General features: G+C 38.7%; 1 protein-coding gene across 18 annotated transcripts in view; it reads left to right on the plus strand.

The window, feature by feature from the left end:
* PCDH15 (protocadherin related 15) overlaps positions 1–19,981 on the plus strand; it is a 1,244,966-nt gene that overhangs the window by 396,596 nt on the left and 828,389 nt on the right. The window lies entirely within an intron of this gene.

The raw sequence follows: 19,981 nt of genomic DNA on the forward strand, positions 1-19,981 counted from the left end.
GCGAAAACACACGTTTGCTTCAGACGTTGGGTTCCGTGTCTTCAGCGATGGCTACATCTCTTACCGCTCAGGGCCTGGGGGAACAGTCACAAGGCTTCACTTCAAGGACTGAAGGTGATGTCACACGGGCGCATGCGCACACTGCACACACGCCCCTTTGTGGCCTCTGCCATTGTGAGGTTGTGCCTGCGGAAGGAGGTGTTTGCCCCGGTTTAGGTAGGAGCCTAGCGGGAAGCCCTACTTGAGAACGAGTGCAGTGGGAGCTGAGGGACCATCTGGACGCCCACGTAAAATACTTGTTATGGACAAAGGAAAACAAGAGTGACATTAAAACGAACAGCAGCAAAGTTCACAGAGCAAGCTGGATGTCAGAAAGTAGAGGCGATAAGAATGACCGGCAAGGGTATTAATATGGAAAAGAAAATTACTTTTACAACTGAAACCTCTCTCAAAATATTTTAGAACTGTATTTCTTTTAAGTACAGGCTCCCCCTGGGGCTCCTGGGTGGCTCAGTCGGTTAAGCATCAGACTTCGGCTCAGGTCATGATGTCACAGCTCGTGGGTTGGAGCCCCACATCGGGCTCTGTGCTCACAGCTCAGAGCCTGGAGCCTGCTTCAGATTCTGTGTCTCCCTCTCTCTCTGCCTCTCCCCCGCTCACACTCTCTCTGTCTCTCTCTCTCTCTCAAAAATAAATAAACATTTTTTTAATAAAAATAAATAAATACAGGCGCTTCTTTACTCCAGTGAAATATTCAAAATGGAAAGATATACTATCACCATTATTTTATTATCCTAATAAATTAGGTAGACAATCATTTCTCTGAAATATTACCAAACTACTTGTATTCCAAAGCTAATGACATTTCTATATCATATCTTAATCATTGCCTTCATTTTCCATGTTTTAATTTATTTGCAATAAAAAGTTAATCTTTGCAGTTTTAATTCATTCTCTGAAGATTTTAGAGGCTGGCACATGATAAACAGATCTTGTTGATACACATACAACTTCTTTCCCAAGACACTCCCTTGTCCAAGGAATTTCCACTCCAAGAATGAAGATGACACGTCACAGATTCTGTTCCCCTGTCTGTGTGTCTCTCTCACACATAAACTTTATTCTAGTTAATCACATAAGTGGGGGGAAAAGGCTATAAATCTGGTTGAAATATAGCCATGAGGGCAAGAATCTATTTTTCTGTGGTTATAGACTCATTGCATGCTCTTTTATATATTATAAAATATCAATGAAAACTACTCTGTTAGACTCAGCCTATGTGCCCTATTCTAACCTGGGCTTGTCTGCTTCACTGGGTGCAAATCGAATAGCAAATAGAAGCCACGTCCGTTTGTTTTAGATCTTGTACCCCTGAGTCCACTGTCTGCATGGTTACCAGAGTGATTTATCTACAATATGAAATCGGCCTTATTACCCTGCTATTAAGCATGTCTGTGGCTCCATTGTGATCTTATGTATGACATACAGCATGTCCTTTGTATCATGGTCCCGACCTGCTTCCTTGGCCTTATTTTCCAGCTCTCCCCAACCTGATGTTTATGTTAGAATAATATAGAACATCTACGTGTTTTATGGTTGCCTACATTTACTCATGTTTCCCCCTTTGCCTGGAGCCTAATAGTTCCTAACATTTACTTATCTAACTCATTGCCTACATTTAAGGTTTATGTTAGATACTGTCCTCCAAAAAGACATTCTCAAGCTGGTGGACTGGGCTGAGTTGATATGTGTCACCTCTTTACTTTCTCAAAATTATGTGTTTGTGGGTTTCTTTCTTTTTTTGAGACTGCGAATTCCTTGCAGGTAGAGCAAATGTGTTTATTACCTTTGTTGTATGGTCATCCCTGAGCATTGTACCTGGCAGACTTAGGTAGTAATGTATATTTGGTGAAATGAAATAGCCAAAATTGTTCATGAAATCAGAATTAGAATTTTGTCTCAAACAGATTTGGGCATTAACAAAATAATCTTGCATTACTTTGAAATAAAGCCCTAAATAAAGGAGTAAGATAGGCTAGATTTCTTCAGTGATCATAAATCTATACCCTGCCCCTTCTTTACTGCTTTCAGACCATCCATTCAGTAATTCAGTCATTTACTCATTCATTCATTTGTTCATTCATTCATTGCTTGAATCTCCATCTTTTATTTATGTAACTTCTGAGGGTGGGGTCTTGGTCTCTCTATTTTTTCAAACTGTAGTCAGGGATTCACTTCCAGTAGAAGCTACACTAGGATGTGATATATTTAAACCCTCCTTCTTCCTTAAGCCAATAAGGGCATGGGCAAGAACATTGGGATCTATAGTTCTAAGATACTGCTGTCTAATGCACTATCTATTTATCCTGGAGGAGGCTACTCTCACTGGAGTTTTCTTGCAACAAATTTAATCACCTGTCTTACTTAACAAGTTCTCTCCTGCTTTGGGGCTGACCAGGTTCGCCTGCCACTTGAAATAGCTCTTAGGTCAATAGCTTAAGTAGATAGCTCAAGGTCCATTTCCATTCATCGCCTACAGAGATCGGCAGTTAGGAGTGCACCAAGTAAAGCCACAGGGCTCCATATTTCTTATTATAAACACGTTGAAACCCTTTTAGAATTGCTTCAAAGAAGCAGATACAGAGAACATCATGAGCTCAGTTCTATGCTCTTAGCAAGATTGTCTGCTTTCATTTTTCTAAGGTCTCATACATATCCTCTGATTTTTCGTTCCCTAAGATTCAGACCTCAAATACCTGCATGCTCCCTAGGGATGATGAGTAAAAACTAAGGAATGAGGGAACATGACAATAATTACAAAATTTTATATTATCCTCTCCTACCCATCTAAGGTGTTGTCTCTATAGAGATCAGCTCTACCTATCACATATTTCTGCAAGATATCAACACAATCTAAATTCTAATGACTCTACAGCTCCCTCTACACATTACCTGTGTGATGCCTTCATGAGTATGTCCATGGTGTGTTAACTTACTGATCTGTACTCTAAAATGTACACATTTTTGTAAAGGGTGCTGTATTAGAGTTCTTCAGAGAAACAAGCAACAGGATGGTCAGATGGATAGATGGATGGATGGATAGATAGGTAAAAGAGGAAATTTGTTTAAATAATTGACTCAAAGGGTTATGGAGGCCAAGGGGTCCCATCAACTCCTGTTTGCAAGCTGAGGAACCAAGAAAGTCAGTGATATAATTGAGTTTGACTCCAAAGGCCTAAAAATTAAGGGGCCAGAATTGGATGATGCCCACCTAGCACTGATTTCCATAGACTTTACTCAGTCTACTGATGGAAATGCTAATCTGTTCCAGAAACACCCTTACAGATACACCCAGCGAAAAATGTTTTACCAACTGCCTGGGAATCCCTTAGCCTAGTCAATTGGCCATACAATTAACTATCACCTATGCTGTGATTAAAATATGTAATATTTAAATGGTTTAGAACAGACTTAGGGTCCAATGAAACCAATATTATCACTGGTAGTTAGTATGGTTTTAAGTTGGCATGAATGTTTATTCAGGGGATGTGTATAATGAATATAGAAATAGTATTAATAAACTCTACTTCTATGAATTTGTCTAAAGAAAGTGATCATTGCTACACTGATATTTATGACTAAGAATGTACATCGCAGAATTACTTGATAGAGGTAGTCATTCCTGTCTTTAAAAAAAAAAAATGACACAGTTATCCACCTGAGATTTCAAGCCCTAAACCTACAAATCATTATTATATCCCTCCTCTTTCCATTAATCCCACATCCAGTTTAATCCCAGAAAAATTTCCTTGTTGTTTGGTACCTAGTACTAACTTGTTTCCTACTCCATTCTTCCATCATCTCCGGCCTTCCTTGTTTCCACCCAACACTTCCTGATATCCAGTCTTCAAAAGATTGGTCTTAAAAAGATGCATTGTATTATATGCTTCCATGCATACCCACTTTGAGTAAAAGGAGGGACTATCATATAAAGTAGCCTCCTAGATGCTATCTGTCACAGTGTCCTTATTTCCCTTATAGGAATGATTACTTTATGGATTTTTACTTATTTTCTGGTTTGACTTCTATCTCTGCCACAGAATACAGGCTCCATGGGAAAAGAGTAATCTCAGTACCATAAAACAGAAAGGAAAGATGATAGTGAGTTTGGAACAAATCAGAATGTCCACGCATAGTATAATTAAAGTTTAGATGAAAAATTATATAGGCATAACAAACAAGAATAAAGATGAAAAATGCTTCACACAGGGGGCGCCTGGGTGGCGCAGTCGGTTAAGCGTCCGACTTCAGCCAGGTCACGATCTCGCGGTCCGTGAGTTCGAGCCCCGCGTCGGGCTCTGGGCTGATGGCTCAGAGCCTGGAGCCTGTTTCTGATTCTGTGTCTCCCTCTCTCTCTGCCCCTCCCCCATTCATGCTCTGTCTCTCTCTGTCCCAAAAATAAATAAAACATTGAAAAAAAAAGATTAAAAAAAAATTGCTTCACACAGAAGATTCAGTGTCTTATTTTCCTCTCTAAACCAAGATGGAAATTTAGATTTCCTCTCTAAACCAAGATGGAAATTTTCCTCTCTAAACCAAAATGGAACAATTTGAAGATTTCACTAAATGTTAGTTGAACGAATATAATTAGAAATAACCTATAAAAGTAAACATTCAGGGTCGCCTGTGTGGCTCAGTTGGTTAAGTGTCTGACTTTGGCTCAGGTCATGATCTCACGGTTTGTGAGTTTGAGCCCCACGTCGGGCTGACAACTTGGAGCCTGGAGCCTGCTTTGGATTCTGTGTCACCCTCTTTCTCTGCCCCTCCCCTGCTCACACTCTGTCTGTCTGTCTCTCTCTCTCTCAAAAATAAATAAGCATGAAAATTTAAATAAAAATAAAAATACATACAAAATATTCATTAAGGCAAAGCTGATTTTTATATATCCATGTTATTCATTTCTCTTCAACTACATAGTGTCTAATTTACCAGTATTATTAGGATACATTAAGAATATGGAGATATATATCTATATCTATATCTATATCTATATCTGTATCTATATCTATATCTAGATCTAGATATAGATATAGATACAGATATAGATATATATCCCCTTACATTCAGTATAGGTATGCTGGATAAAATTATGGGAGGATGAGAAGTATATGCAGCCATTTCTGTTTCTAAGGCCAACCTGTTCTCATCCTGCCCCTGTCACCCTCCACCTGCTCTGCTCTTGACCACAAGTTAGAAATGTTAGAACTGCTGAGCTCCGGTTTCACAGGTGAGGTAGGACGGCAGATCCCGTTATCATCATAATGCAGTAAAGGTCACTCACCAACCACACGGAACACATGCAGACGTGTTCTTCACAACTCTTGTAACTGCCGATTACATTCACTCAAAATAGGGCCCTAATCATGAAATTTACAGGGCCACCGGGTCATACACCTTGATGACTTTTATTCAAAAAGGTGGCGGATTTTTCCTTCTGTGACATAGAAAATCATGATTTGAAGAACAAATATGGTACTTTTTTTTTCTTTTACAGGTGACCCATATTTCAAAACTGTCAAATGACATTACAAAACCCCTCACCTTTTAAAGGTAGCAACAGTATTGAAACAGATTCTGAAATATCATATGACTATTATATTGTCTGAAGCTTTTTTTTAATGCTTTGTCAAAATGCTATTACCAGTTTAGATATTAGATCTTTATCCTAAGAAGAGAAACAAATTGTAGGCAAGCATACCCTTCCTCACTTCCGAAGAAGAGGATATTACTTTCATGAACACAATCACTTGATTACTATTGATTTTCTTTCATAAATGGGGAAAGGAATTTCCTGTTTAGCTTATTAATCAAGGAGCCCTTTCCAGAGGGTGTGGGAAAATCACCAAAATTATCAAAGGTAACTTCAGGAAGAGTTATACACAATGACACTCGTCGCAGTTGAACGATGACTACTCTCGATGCAAGAGAGAAGGTGGCTCAGTGTTGTGGAAGAAATAATAATAGAACGTACTAGGGAAATGTCTGCTGTTCTGTGCCAGGCACCGTGTTAAAACATTTATTTGCCTGTGATTTCTGAATTCCCTGTAGCTACTCACAGTAGCCATTATTATCTTCATTTTATAAGTGATAGAATTGAGAATAAAGAATTAGAGGGGTAATGGACCAAAATTATACAGCTTTTGAATGACCTGGAGGTGATTTAAACCAGGTTCTGGCCAGCATCACATTTGAAGATGTTTGCAGTACCCCATGGATGACAAATATCCGATCTCACTCCCTTTCCTCTGGCAGATGCAGCAAATAAATCGTAGCTTTTGTTTCTGCTCAGGAACACGTTCCCTTAAAATCGCCCTAAACACAGAATCTATATCGCACTGACCAGATTCAACACAAATGATAGAACCTAACGAAACATCCTGTCAAACGTGCCGAACAGTCTTCTCTAATTTTCCTTGGGTGGTTCCATGTCACTGGATCTATGAGTGATCTTTTAACTGTTTCAGGAAACTCATTTACATATTACTTTATCCCAGGCCTTCAAATATTCTCTTCCTCCCTAATTCTCAGACTTGTTAATTTTTCTTCCAGCCCATGAAATCAATCTGTGTGGGTGTGATTTCTAGCCAGATGAATGTAAACTCTATTTCTCTTTAATTCTCTATTTGGATGGCTTTCCCTTTCTCTAGGTGGCTGTGACTAGATTGAATGAAAGGGTGATGATTCCAGATTAACATGGACCTGTTTTTCCTCTTGATTGCTTCATGACTTTTAAACATCACTCTTCCCATATTAAGGCTTTCTTTCTAGATAAGTATTGATTTAGGAGTCTCTCTGCCAAAGATAAGAAGGAGAGGTGCAAAATGCCACTCAATAGAGAAGTTAGCAAGTGGCCTAAATTGTATCTAAGTGTGGTATGGAATAAGAAGTGACAAATAAATGGAAAAGAATTTCTATGTAAGAACTAAATTTTCCTTCCTTCTTCCCTCCCTCCCTCTCTTTCTTCCTTCCTTCCTTCCTTCATTTTTTGATAAATCATGAGAAATTATAAATGGAATGAGCATAAATAAGTATAAAGATTTCTAGAGAAAATCAAAAGTGTGCAGATATATATATATAAATATTTTATACATATAATATACATATTCATATTTCCATATCCATAGCATTCTATATAGTGGAAAATTAGAAACAATGTAAATGTCTAATATAACATAATTGGTTAAAGTAAATTTCATTCTCAGCAAAGTCACGGTATGAAATCAATGCACAGAAATTGATTGCATTTCTATACACCAATAATGAAGCAGCAGAAAGAGAAACCAAGGAATCAATCCCATTTACAATTGCACCAAAACCGTAAAATACCTAGGAATAAACCTAACCAAAGAGGCAAAAGAACTGTACCTGCAAACTATAGTAAGTTTATGAAGGAAATTATAGAAGACACAAAGAAATGGAAAACTGTTCCATGATCATGGATTGCAAGAACAAATATTGTTAAAATGTTGATACTACCCAAAGTGACTTACACATTCAATGCAATCCTAACAAAAATAACACCAACATTCTTCACAGAGCTAGAACAAGTAATTCTAGAATTTGTACGGAACCAGAAAAGACCCTGAAGAGACAAAGTAATGTTGCAAAGGAAAACCAAATCTGGAGGCATTACAATTCTGGACTTCAAGCTGTATAACAAAGGTATAGCCATCAAGACAATATAAACATACATACATATATACATAGATAGATAGATAGATAGATAGATAGATAGATAGATATACATATACATACATATACATATACATATACATATACATATACATATACATATACATATATATAAACACTTTAAGAAGTCATGTTATGTGATCAAAAAAAGTTTTGGGACAGCTGAGTGGCTCAGTTGGTTAAGCATTTGACTTCAGCTCAGGTCATGATCTTGCAGTTCCTGAGTTCCAGCCCCATGTCGGGCTCTGTGCTGACAGCTCAGAGCCTGGAGCTTCAGATTCTGTGTCTCCCTCTTTCTGCCCCTCCCCCACCCGTGCTCTGTCTCTCTGTCTCTGTCTCTCTCTCTCTCAAAAGTAAACATTAAAAAGAAAAGTTTTAAAGCAGATTATTTGGTGTGATGTCATTTTTGAAGCCAAAACTATGTATTTTCAAAACTTACAGGAATGTGTAAGTCTCTCCTTATGGATTAACTACGATTAAATAAAAAACAATATTATATCTGGAAAGACCTGGTCAACAACAGTTCACTCTGCATCCTACAAGAAAACCGCTTGACAGGAAAGACACACTCACCAGATAAAAACATCATCATGACAGTTCACAATGGCACCATTTTGTGTAACTAGCTAAATGTACTTGGGATAGTTACACAAATAAAAATCAAAACAAAATGTGGCACCTGGGTGGCTCAGTGGGTTAATCATTTGACTCTATTTCAGCTGGGGTCACCGTCTTGTCGTTCATGAGTTGGAGCCCCACGTGAGCTTGAGATTCTCCCTCTCTCTCTCTGTCCCTGCCCTGGTCGCACTCTCTCTGTCTTTCTCAAAAATAAATAATATATAAAACACTTAATTAAAAAAAAATAAATAAAATCATAAGAAATGATGGTGCTGAAGTAGAATTTAAAATAGAAATTTAGGGGCGCCTGGGTGGCGCAGTCGGTTAAGCGTCCGACTTCAGCCAGGTCACGATCTTGCGGTCCGTGAGTTCGAGCCCCGCGTCGGGCTCTGAGCTGATGGCTCAGAGCCTGGAGCCTGTTTCTGATTCTGTGTCTCCCTCTCTCTCTGCCCCTCCCCCGTTCATGCTCTGTCTCTCTCTGTCCCAAAAATAAATAAACATTGAAAAAAAAATTTTTAAATAGAAATTTAGTGTCAAAATTAAAATGCTACGATAGTTATTTATCAGTAATAATCTCTGTTAGGTCAGAAGTGAGTAAGGGGAAATTTTAGCTTTCAGCTTCCAATACCATTTTGCTTCTTACTTTTTCTCTGACAACCATAGAAGGTTTAAAATATGTGTGTATGTATGTGTGTGTGTGTGTGTGTGTGTGTATACACACACACACACACACACACACACACACATATACACAGTGCTTAACTCTCATATGAGGTGTGTTAATTTTTTTGGAGGGAATTCATTTAAAGTATTGGCTCATTTATTCCACAGGTCTTGTAAACATCAAGATATTTTCTTAAAACTTGAGTGAAAAATGGAATATTATTTTGTCCCATTCACTTTTGATATTGGCCATGTTGAATTTTACACTTAGCACTTAGTATTTGACATCCTTCTATAACACCTTGACATTTATTTGATTGCTCCATATATTCTTTTAAGCAGAATAAACCCTTCTAAAACTGACTATTGTTTTCATTTTCTATTCAGATCACTTTTTATTTGTAGTCTGAAAAGATATAATAATATTAGCACAAAACTTAATTTTTATTGAGAGTTTATTATGTGCTAAAATATGTATGCCTGTAATTTCATTTTAACCCTTGAACTGTTACAAGCACCCCCAATTTTATAAGTGAGACATCTCAGAATAGGTAGGCTTATGTAGTTCACAAAGGGAAGTCCTGTACTCAAGCCCAGGCCTCACTGAATCTAAATTCACACTCTTAAATATGTTTCTCGGAGGACAGATCTATTTTCTTGCCTCTCTTTTTCAATCTCTGATAGCCATAGACATTTTATCCCATAAATAGTAGAGTCTGGCTGGGCACCTGGGAGGCTCATTTGGTTAAGAATCCAATTTTGACTCAGTGTTCATGGGTTCGAGCCCCACGTCAGTCTTTGTACTGACAGCTTAGAGCCTGGAGCCCACTTCAGATTCTGTGTCCCCCTTTCTCTCTGTCCCTCCCTGTTCATACTCACGCTTTCTCTCTCTCTCTCTCTCTCTCTCTCTCTCCCCCTCTCTGTCTCTCTTTCAAAAATAAATAAACATTAAAAAATTAGAAAAAATTGTAGAGATGGCTGACAATCACTGAGGTGTGAGAATTGCCCCCAGTAATGATCTTAGCATTACCTCCTGTTCTGGTAGACTTGAGCCCTCCAAGACTTTAATCTGGGAAATTCTTGATGTCAAATATATTCAATTTTCCTCAACCCATCTGTAAGTAGTTTTTCTATAAAAAGGTGAGTGGTATAAAAACAGATTTCACTTAACGTTAAGTGACTGGAAAAGTAAAACACTCTCAGAGCTTATTTTTCCTTCAGAAACCAAGTTGGAGAATCCGTAGGCCAACACCTCTCTGAAGTTCCCACTACTATTTTCTTTCATTTCCCTCCCACTACTATTTTAATTGGATAGGCTCAGAAAAGAGTTTGTTTCTACTCAATAAAGAAGCCCGATCTCAGAAAATGCTACCTATTTAGGATGTGATCATTTGTTTTTCAAAATAGAATGAACTAAAATACAGTGTTCCAAAGTGGAAATCTTCTAGAATTTGAATTGCATATTTCCTATCCATAGCTCATTTACTCATATGAAGCAAGGTATAACTATCAGGAAAGAAACAAGAGAACCTCAATTGTCAAGATTATAATTCTTCCTGAATTATAAGAAATAAGTAGCAATGTCATAGTAAGAATAGCTTTCATTCACTTGAGTACTTACTTTGTGTCTATGTTTATGTTAAGTGTGTGGCATCATTATCTTATTCAATCTTTAGTAGACCAGTTTCATTTTGCTGGTGCTGTACCTGACATTGGAGCTCTTACCTGATTGGTGAGCTTATTATTTTGAGTTCTTCATCAGAGACATTTGAAATTATTCTGTTTTAATTTTAAAAGTAGCATAGGCGTATGACATAGCTTACAAATTATGGAACGTATATTTCGACATCTTATGTCACTGAAATCAGAAACTTTAACCATTTCTTATCTGTGAGCTATTTTCTATGCATGAGCTGACTCCGAAAAGGTTAATCAGAGAATAAAACGACTGTTTAACCCAATTAGATTCCATCTACAAAGCACCTGACTTGAGAGGAAATCAAAACTTAAATGGCAGAGAAGTTATTTTGATTTTCAGAGTTTAAGCCATAGGAAATAATTTGATTCTCTGAATTTTAGTAGAATTAAAATCCTGCTGGAAACAAATGCATGCTGTTAAAAAGCAGCGATGAGTTTCACAGAAAGATTGAATTTTTCATTGCTTTTTACTTCATATATGTACATATTGTCTTCACCTGTAGGTATGTACATGTATACCCACACACACAGACACACACAAACACACAGAGTGATTATATTTATTTGGATTCATAAAAGGATGCATGGGTAATAATTAGAAATATATTCCTTTACAAGTGGCATTTTCTGTGAGCTTGATCTAAATGAAGAAAGTAGTCTACAATTTCAGTTCAATGTATGCAGATGAATGTAATAAAGCTAAAAAAACACTATGAATCATGCTTTAAAATTATATATTGTTATTTCCCTCACAGCCGCAAGTAATTTGGGAATAAAAGTTGTTGGAGACATTTTAAATTATCAGCTCTGAAATATAGATATAATTAAATGTTACCTTGACTTTCATATAAATTTTCAACAATACCCCTCTTTTCCTGTAAAATGACTGAAGAATTACCTTTATGCACTTAACACGTGAGGGACATGCAACTTCTAGTCTTTAAATTTAGTGGGTTCTCTGTTTCCCACCCCCTCAAAAAAGTTTACCAAATCAGTAAAGCTACATTTCTGAGTGGCTTATCCCCATAGGTAGAAAGCCTAAAGAGGCCATGGAGATCCTCTCCAAGCTCTCACACTGTTTCTCTAAGTGTCATGAAAGAATTTTAGGCAGGGTGTAAAGAATGTTCCTTTTCAGAAATCCAGTTTCTTTGAAGAATGACGTTCATGTGTTCAGGGTCTGTACAATACAGAAATGCAGATGATCGCGTCGTTGAGAAGTATTGTCAATCCCCCGTGCTCCCTTTCCTACCAGATGGGCACTCCCTGGCTCCTGCCACAGAAAGCTTTCACAATTAATAAGTTAATGCGAAAGATCATTATGGACTCAAGATTTGTCACTCATGAGGTTTACAAAAGTTTAATCTGAGGCTGTGGTAGGGAAGGGGGATTATAGAACACAATGGGTTCCCCGCTAAAGATTTTTCCAGTCGAAGAGTTCCATCAGGAGAATTTCATGCTCTGAAAGTTTCTAGTGGCCATGAACTCTACCAACCCAATCAAAAAAGCCACACAGCAAGGAAGCATACAGTAGATCACCACCCATTGACTTCTTTTCATGAACAGGATTGTTTGGAGACTACTCCCAAACACAGATAAAATAAAGCATCAAAAACAAGGAGTGTGGTGTTTCCAGAGACATAGCTACACATCTAGACACTGAAGGGACTTCTCTTTCGAAAGAGAAGCAACAGTTTGTGGGTTCTTATATCTGAAATGTTATTAAAAATCCTTTGTTAATAAAAACTGATTAGCAGAACAGACTTTCCCCTTTCCTTCTGCTGTGCACTGTTATGAATCCGCAGCCCGAGGTAATGACTTATTTTGTTTTTTCATTGCCGTCATATCCTATTGCCATCTCTCCTGGGACCATTTGCAAACCATGAGCATAGACCCCACCTCACCTGTTCAGAGCAACTCCTCTTCCTCACGGGAGAAACTTGAGGGAAACGCCTGGCATGTTCCTCACTGACCATCCCATCATCAGATTCTATCAAGGGTAGTATCTTAACATACCTGTTGCAGTATTTGATTTTCTGGAGAAATTGAGGTCATAAGCAAAGCTTCAAACACTGTAAGTGATTTTCAAGTTAGTCAATGATGTTAACAGACCTGGAGAACTTTAGCTGGTTGATGATGACTATGGCGACGATGACTATGATGAGGATTAATGGTTTAGATAAGACTTCCAATAGCTGAAAAAGGAGAAATCTACTACTCTGGCCAAGTACCTGAGATCTTTGGTATTAGACCCCACCACCATCTCCCCATGCTGTTCCCCTAGGACTCCGGCTATGTGTGTGTGCATGCATGCACACACATGGGTGTGCGTGCACACACACACACACACACACACACACACACACACACCTTTCAGTACCATGAATGGACTGTTTCGTGACTGGTTTTGACCAGGCATTTGAGTTTAACTGTGTATTGGCTATGAATTACCCCAAATTTAGCAGCCTGAAGACACACACCCGTATTCTTCCAATATCCCATGGCTAAGAATCCTGGGAGTGTCCTCCCTGGCTGGTTCTGGCTCAGGGTTTTGAACAGTGCTGCAGTCAAGCTGTTGTGAAGTGAAGTCACTGGGGTGAGCTCTGCTTCCAGGCTCACACAGGTGACTGTTGCAAGCTGCACAAAATCTGCTTCCAGGCTCCTTCACCAGTGTCGGGTGGGCCTCCATTCCTTGCCCCTTGGGATTTTGCACCAGGCTGCCTCATGCCATGGCAGCTGGTTTGGAACAGTTGACAAAATAAATCTAGTGTTTTGAGAAATTTCCTCATAACTGTGCTTTCTGTTGCATCTATCTGGCTTCAGCCTACTCTTCCAGCTGGCTCACACCCAAGGATCCTGAAGTCCAGTGAAACATACACTGTTTCCTGATCACACTGTGTCCTTTATACGTTCGTGGTTTTGCCTGGCCTACAACCTGTGCCAGAAATGTTCTTGCCCATCTTATGATCTGTCACTCATCCTCCAAGAATATGCTCCAATACCACATATTCCATGCAAGCTCGCCTACTGCCCTACCCCGTCCAGGAAGAATGTGTTTACCTTTCCTCCCAGGCCCAGGGTCTTGGTAGCTATTTGTATTATAACACACACTCCATTGTATTATTATCTGCCTGTTTGTTTAGAGAAGGACAGCTCTAAGGCAAAATTATATCTTCACTGCTGTCTGCTCTGTGCCCACGGAAATTTGTGGGACACCTGGGTAGCTCAGTCAGTTAAGCTGCTGACTTCGGCTCCAGTCAGGATTTCGCAGTTTGTGAGTTCAAGCCCATGTCAGGCTCTGTGCTGACAGCTCGGAGCCTGGAGTCTGCTTCGGATTCTGTGTCTCCCTCTCCCTCTGCCCCTGCCTGGCTCATGCTCTCTCTGTCTCTCTCAAAAATAAATAAACATTAAAAAAAGGAAGTAGTGTTTGATGTTTGTCTTTTGGGATGTTTGTCTTTTGGGATGGACATTATTATTTAATGTTTTTGTTTAATAAATGGATGAATGCTGGTAAAAATGTCAAAATTTTCCAAATATATTTATCCTCTCAGTATTTTCTTCCTCCCTTAATTGCTGGCTTATGGAATGTGCTTTCTGTGTCTTATAAGTTAATAAGGAAAGGAGTTAGAAGCAAAAAAAAAATTGTCTCCCAGTGTATATGAACACTCATGAGTTAATGAATGACAAATGATTGGTTTAGAGACTAACAGTTTCTATGAACACTTTACATAATACTTAGGCTCTTCGCTTCTGGGAATTTTGCCATTACCATATCTAAAAAACACTGTTTTGTATTTAGATGTTTTAAATGAATAATACAACATTTCCCATATGTATTGGTGGAATTGCTTGTATTATCATCAATTAGGTCAAATACTTAGGCATGAGCTATTTTATACCCATGTAAATCTAATATACATGTAGGTAAAGAAATACAAATAGTAATATGGCAAGAATTCTAGTTTTAAGATTGTGGAAATCTTGTCTCTACACCCTAGAAAAGACAAACCAACAACAACAAAAGCCCATAAATGTGAATAGAAGGGAAGAAAGATATTTTGGAAACATTACTGAGGAAGCAGGAACTCAACCTGGTAGATATAAAAATACAGAATTACTCTTTGAGCCCTGGAATTTTTAAGCAGCTGAGATGCCTTTACCAAGTCATGTAATGTAAAAACAAACAAACAAACAAACAAACACCCATTAACTTTATTGTGCCTTCATGCGTGCTCTCAATACAAACAGTGACTGGACGAGTCTAGACTTCCTCACTCACGGTGGCCATGTATGAATGTGAGCCTTGGTTCTTTTTTCTGTGGAGAGACAACGTGCCGCTGCTGTCCGACTTTCCTCACGAATTTTTCTTATTGAAAAAGTAATCGCCTTTCGTCATTGATTTAGAGGGGCTGCTTTTGGGGTATAACTTCGGCGCGGTTTCTTAAGTTGGAATAGAAACTTTAATAAGGGCCATGGCTGACCTCTGCATGATCGCTAACGAGTGACTCTAATCTCACACGCCTGCATTTTCTAAGATGAGGTTGTGGTTGGGGGGGGGGGGAGCAAACTGGTGCAGGCGTGCCTGTCTGAGCGCATGCATGCTGACACATCCAGGGACATCTCCATGTCGTGCTCATGAGTGTGCACCCTTCACGCTAGCCACCTTGCCCCTCTGCTCTAAAACTTCGGATTCCGAATCGCCAAGTTCGTGCCATCAGTCTGCTTGTGTGAAGGTGATGAAATTGCATTAAACATTTTATTCAGTGTTTAGCTGGAGTCAGCACTGAATGACCGTGTGTGCTGGTGACCACGTTTCAGCTGGGCAGCAGCCTCTTGGGTGACGTGAGCAGCCCCGCTCTCCAGAAGCCAAACTGAGCCATAGAGAAGTAGGCAGGTTGCCCAAGCCTACCGGACTGATGAATGCAGCTCCAAGGCTCAAGCCTAAGGTTTAGGACTTCAAAGTCTGTCCTTCCCATTATTTTCCTCTTTCCCCATTTATCCTCATTCTTGAAACCATGTCTTTGCTGGGCTGACAGTTTTCTCCTCTCAATTTAATTGAAATCTCAGAGGTGGATTTAAAATCTAATATCCACACTACTGTATCTAATCACTTTCTGATTTTCATCTTCCATTGGATGGCTGTTGACTTCCAAACAAAGCTGGCACTCATGGGCCTTGGAATTCACAACCGGTCCCCACTCTTGTCCTGAGCCTCATAGGACCCCACCCTGTGCTGCTACCCGTGGATAAACCGTGGATACGTCCTCACCTCAGTATGCATGGTCTTTCACAACAAGGTACCTTTGATTATTCATTTCACTTGGCCTGCGAATTTGTTCTTCTCTTCTCTACACGTATCTTCTTGTCCTTAAAGCCTACTGTAACTATCGTAAATATCGTTTGATTTGATTTTCTTACTCAGGAAAAAAAAAATTAACCATCTCTCCCCTCTTTCCTGTAGCACTCTATTTATAGAGCTTGTAGAATATTAATTTCAATATGGTAAGAAGAGCACTATGATAGAGATAAATCACATTGAGTGGTGAGGAGAAAGGAAAAATCAACTCTTGATCATTTGAGTTATATAGACTGTGAGTTCACTGAAGGCAGCCTGTAATTAGATTTTATCATGCAATTAGATTTTTGTCATTGAGACATGGTGAGTGTTACGTATACTTTTCTTAAATAGTCTCTTTGAAAAAAAAATGTTAATCACTTATCTTTTTTTTTTTTTTCAACGTTTATTTATTTTTGGGACAGAGAGAGGCAGAGCATGAACGGGGGAGGGGCAGAGAGAGAGGGAGACACAGAATCGGAAACAGGCTCCAGGCTCTGAGCCATCAGCCCAGAGCCCGACGCGGGGCTGGAACTCACGAACCACGAGATCGTGACCTGGCTGAAGTCGGACGCTTAACCGACTGCGCCACCCAGGCGCCCCAATCACTTATCTTTATCAGTGTTTTAGTATTGGATTTCATGTACTTATATTTTCCTTCAATTGTCTAATGTGTTCAAGCCCAGTCTGCCTAATAGGAAGATGGCAAATTCCTAGAGGGGAGACATCCAAAAAATTCACACTGAATTAAATAATAATGTGAAACTAAATAAACTACCTTTACCTCAAAGTTAGTTTCCTGAATTAAAGTTTTTATCATTTCTGTATAAAAATAGTACTCTGTTACGTGGTCATCGCCCAGTCTACTTGGGATAGGATTTGAATGTGTTAATAATTTGAGAATTTTTTTCCAATATGGTACGTGAGGTGGATGAATATCACACAGTTGAGACAACAAGTTGAAATAGTTCTCATTGAAATTTACAGTGGCGGTCATTAATTATATGGGTCTCATTAGTTATGTGGTAATCAAGAATAAGGCAGAGAAATCAGCCAGTAGTCCTCACCATTTGAGGGCTTGCATCGTTGCTTACCATAGTTTATAACAATGTTAACAACCTGAATAAGGTCCTGGGAGTCTGTATATGCTTTTTATTCATTCGTTTTTTAAAATAATGTAAACCTAGGTAAATTCTCTTCTTTTATGAACTGTATCTAAAATTGACAGATTTCAGGGCGCCTGGGTGGCTCAGTCGGCTGAGTGTCCGACTTCAGCTCAGGTCATGATCTCACAGCTTGTGAGTTCAAGCCCCGTGTCAGACTCTGTGCTGACAGCTCAGAGCCTGGAGCCTGCTTCCCATTCTGTGTCTCCCTCACTCTCTCAACCTAACCCACTCACATTCTGTCTCTGTCTCTCTCAAAAATAAATAAACATTAAAAAAATAATAAATAAATAAATAAATAAATAAATAAATAAATAAATAAATAAAATGGACAGATTTTAACCTTTTTAAAAATCACTTAAAATGGTTTAAAATGACTCCCAAGGTGGGCTTGGGCTTTTTATTTTCCTTGGTATACATTTATAAGAACTATTATTTTCAATAACTTAGAATTTTTATTGTTTAACTTTGGCTGAAATTTAACTTAAGACTTTTCTTTCCATCTAACTTCTAATGAGAGCCATTCATAATTCAAGGTAACTGATTATATAATTATATTGTCCACTATTTAAAAATAAGGTCTGTGAACTATTGTAGGAAAACTCTTCCAAACTATAAAAAACCGTGCAACTAATTCATCACATCATGATACATATCACAAAGGTTAATATGACTCAAATTCTAAAAGTAAATTAAATATTATAAATATTAGACTGAATGTAATATTACAGAGTTTGAAAGACTATAGCAACGTAAAAAATGCTTATGCGAATCAATTTTTTTAAATTTATTTATTTATTGGGGCGCCTGGTTTGCTCAGTCGGTGAAGCGTCCGACTTCAGCTGAGGTCACGATCTCACGGTCCATGGGTTTGAGCCCTGCGTCGGGCTCTGGGCCTGGAGCATGCTTCCGATTCTGTGTCTCCCTCTCTCTCTGCCCCTCCCCCGCATGCTCTCTCTCTCTGTCTCAAAAATAAATAAACGTTAAAAAAAATTAAAAAAAAATACTTATTTATTTTGAGAGAGAGAGAGCAGAATGAGCAGGGGGAGGGGCAGAGAGAGAGGGAAAGAGAGAGAATCCCAAGCAGGGCCCACACTGTCAGCACAGAGCCTGATATAAGGCTCGAACTCATGAACTGTGAGATCATGACCTGAGCTGGAAGCAAAAGTAGGAAGCTTAACATACTGAGCCACCCAGGCACCCCAAATTTTTAAAAGCAAAAAAAAAAGTTATTTTTGATCCTATGAAGACATATTTTTGCTAAAAAAAAATTGTTGAAAATAACTCAATAAACATTCCCTATTAGTGTTTCCTTAAAAATAACAATTTAGTACCTGGGTGGCTCAGTGGATTAAGCATCTGACTCTTGATTTTGATTCAGGTCATGATCCCAGAGACACGGGATGGAGCCCCACCGTGTGTTCCACATTGGGTGTGGATCCTGCTTGGGATTCTCCCTCTCTCCCTCTCTCTCTGCTCCTCTCTGCCACTCATGCTCTCTCTGTTTCTAAAATAATTTTTAAAAAATCAAGTGAAAGAAAAACAAAAACAAAACAATAACTCAAAGCAAATCTCATTACATTAAACTTTTCAGTAATATCCCCCAAAACCTGCCAAACTATTAAAGAGTCTTTAAACTTTTTCTTTCCAATAAATCAATCCTTATATATATATAACAAGAGTCCCACTGGTACTAGACAGTTTTAATTTTCCAAAATATATCATCCCTGGGTGACTATTAAAGTTAGATATCCTGTTGTCTTGGATTTCGATTTCCATACAAAACTTAGAAAAGGATGGATGATAAATGGAGAAAAAAAATATACATATATAATATTATATAAATATATAATCAAGTAAGATTTATATATTTTTGCGTATTACATATAATTTAGCTTGTGGATATGAAACATATGTATGTACACACACATATATACATACTTGTTCTTGGCAGCTTATTTGGAAACGGACTGAAGGGTAGGAGGCCAGGGTGCACTTTGAAAGTAGAAGCCATGCAAGCTCAGGAATAGATTGGGGATAAAGAGGGTGAACTGATACAGGGAGAGGTGGATGCAGGGAGATGGGGAGACAGAGGAGCAAGCAAGACCTGAGTGCACATCCCCAGAATGACGAGCAAAGCGGACCAGTTGTGGATGGCAGACACCTTACTTAGCTTTTGCAATCCGCTCTGTTGTTTCCTGTTGAACAATGTAACATTAACATATTTTTTTTACCAGAAGAGTTATATTCTGTAAATGTAAGTATGAGAACACGATGAGAGAACTGCTGAATTGTTCATTCAGATACCTCTTACAGAGATGAGATGCTTTTTTTTTTTTTTCTATTTCTCTGTTCACATGCATACTGGCACACCATTGTCTTACATAATTCTATGTTCTATGGGCGACTACTGTGAAAATTATTTGATTTGGAGATAAGATATAAATTATTGTTGCTGTTGGATTTTCTATGAAGAAAGTCTAAACTTGGAAGATTTAAATGTCCAGGTGATATTGGCATGAATGTTTTCCTGATGCCCTGAGGTATTTCCTACACATAGAAAATAAAACTTGAGGAGCGCCTGGGTGGCTCAGTCAGTCAGTTAAGTGTCTGACTCTCAGTTTCAGCTCAGGTCATGATTTCGTGGTTTTGTGAGTTCGAGCCCCGTGTCAGGCTCTGTGCTGACACTGCGGAGACTGCTTGGGATTCTCTCTCTGCCCCTCCCTCCCTCACACTGTCTCTGTCTCTCTCAAAA

This window comes from Leopardus geoffroyi, chromosome D2 (assembly GCF_018350155.1).
Source record: "Leopardus geoffroyi isolate Oge1 chromosome D2, O.geoffroyi_Oge1_pat1.0, whole genome shotgun sequence".
NCBI lineage: Eukaryota > Metazoa > Chordata > Mammalia > Carnivora > Felidae > Leopardus > Leopardus geoffroyi.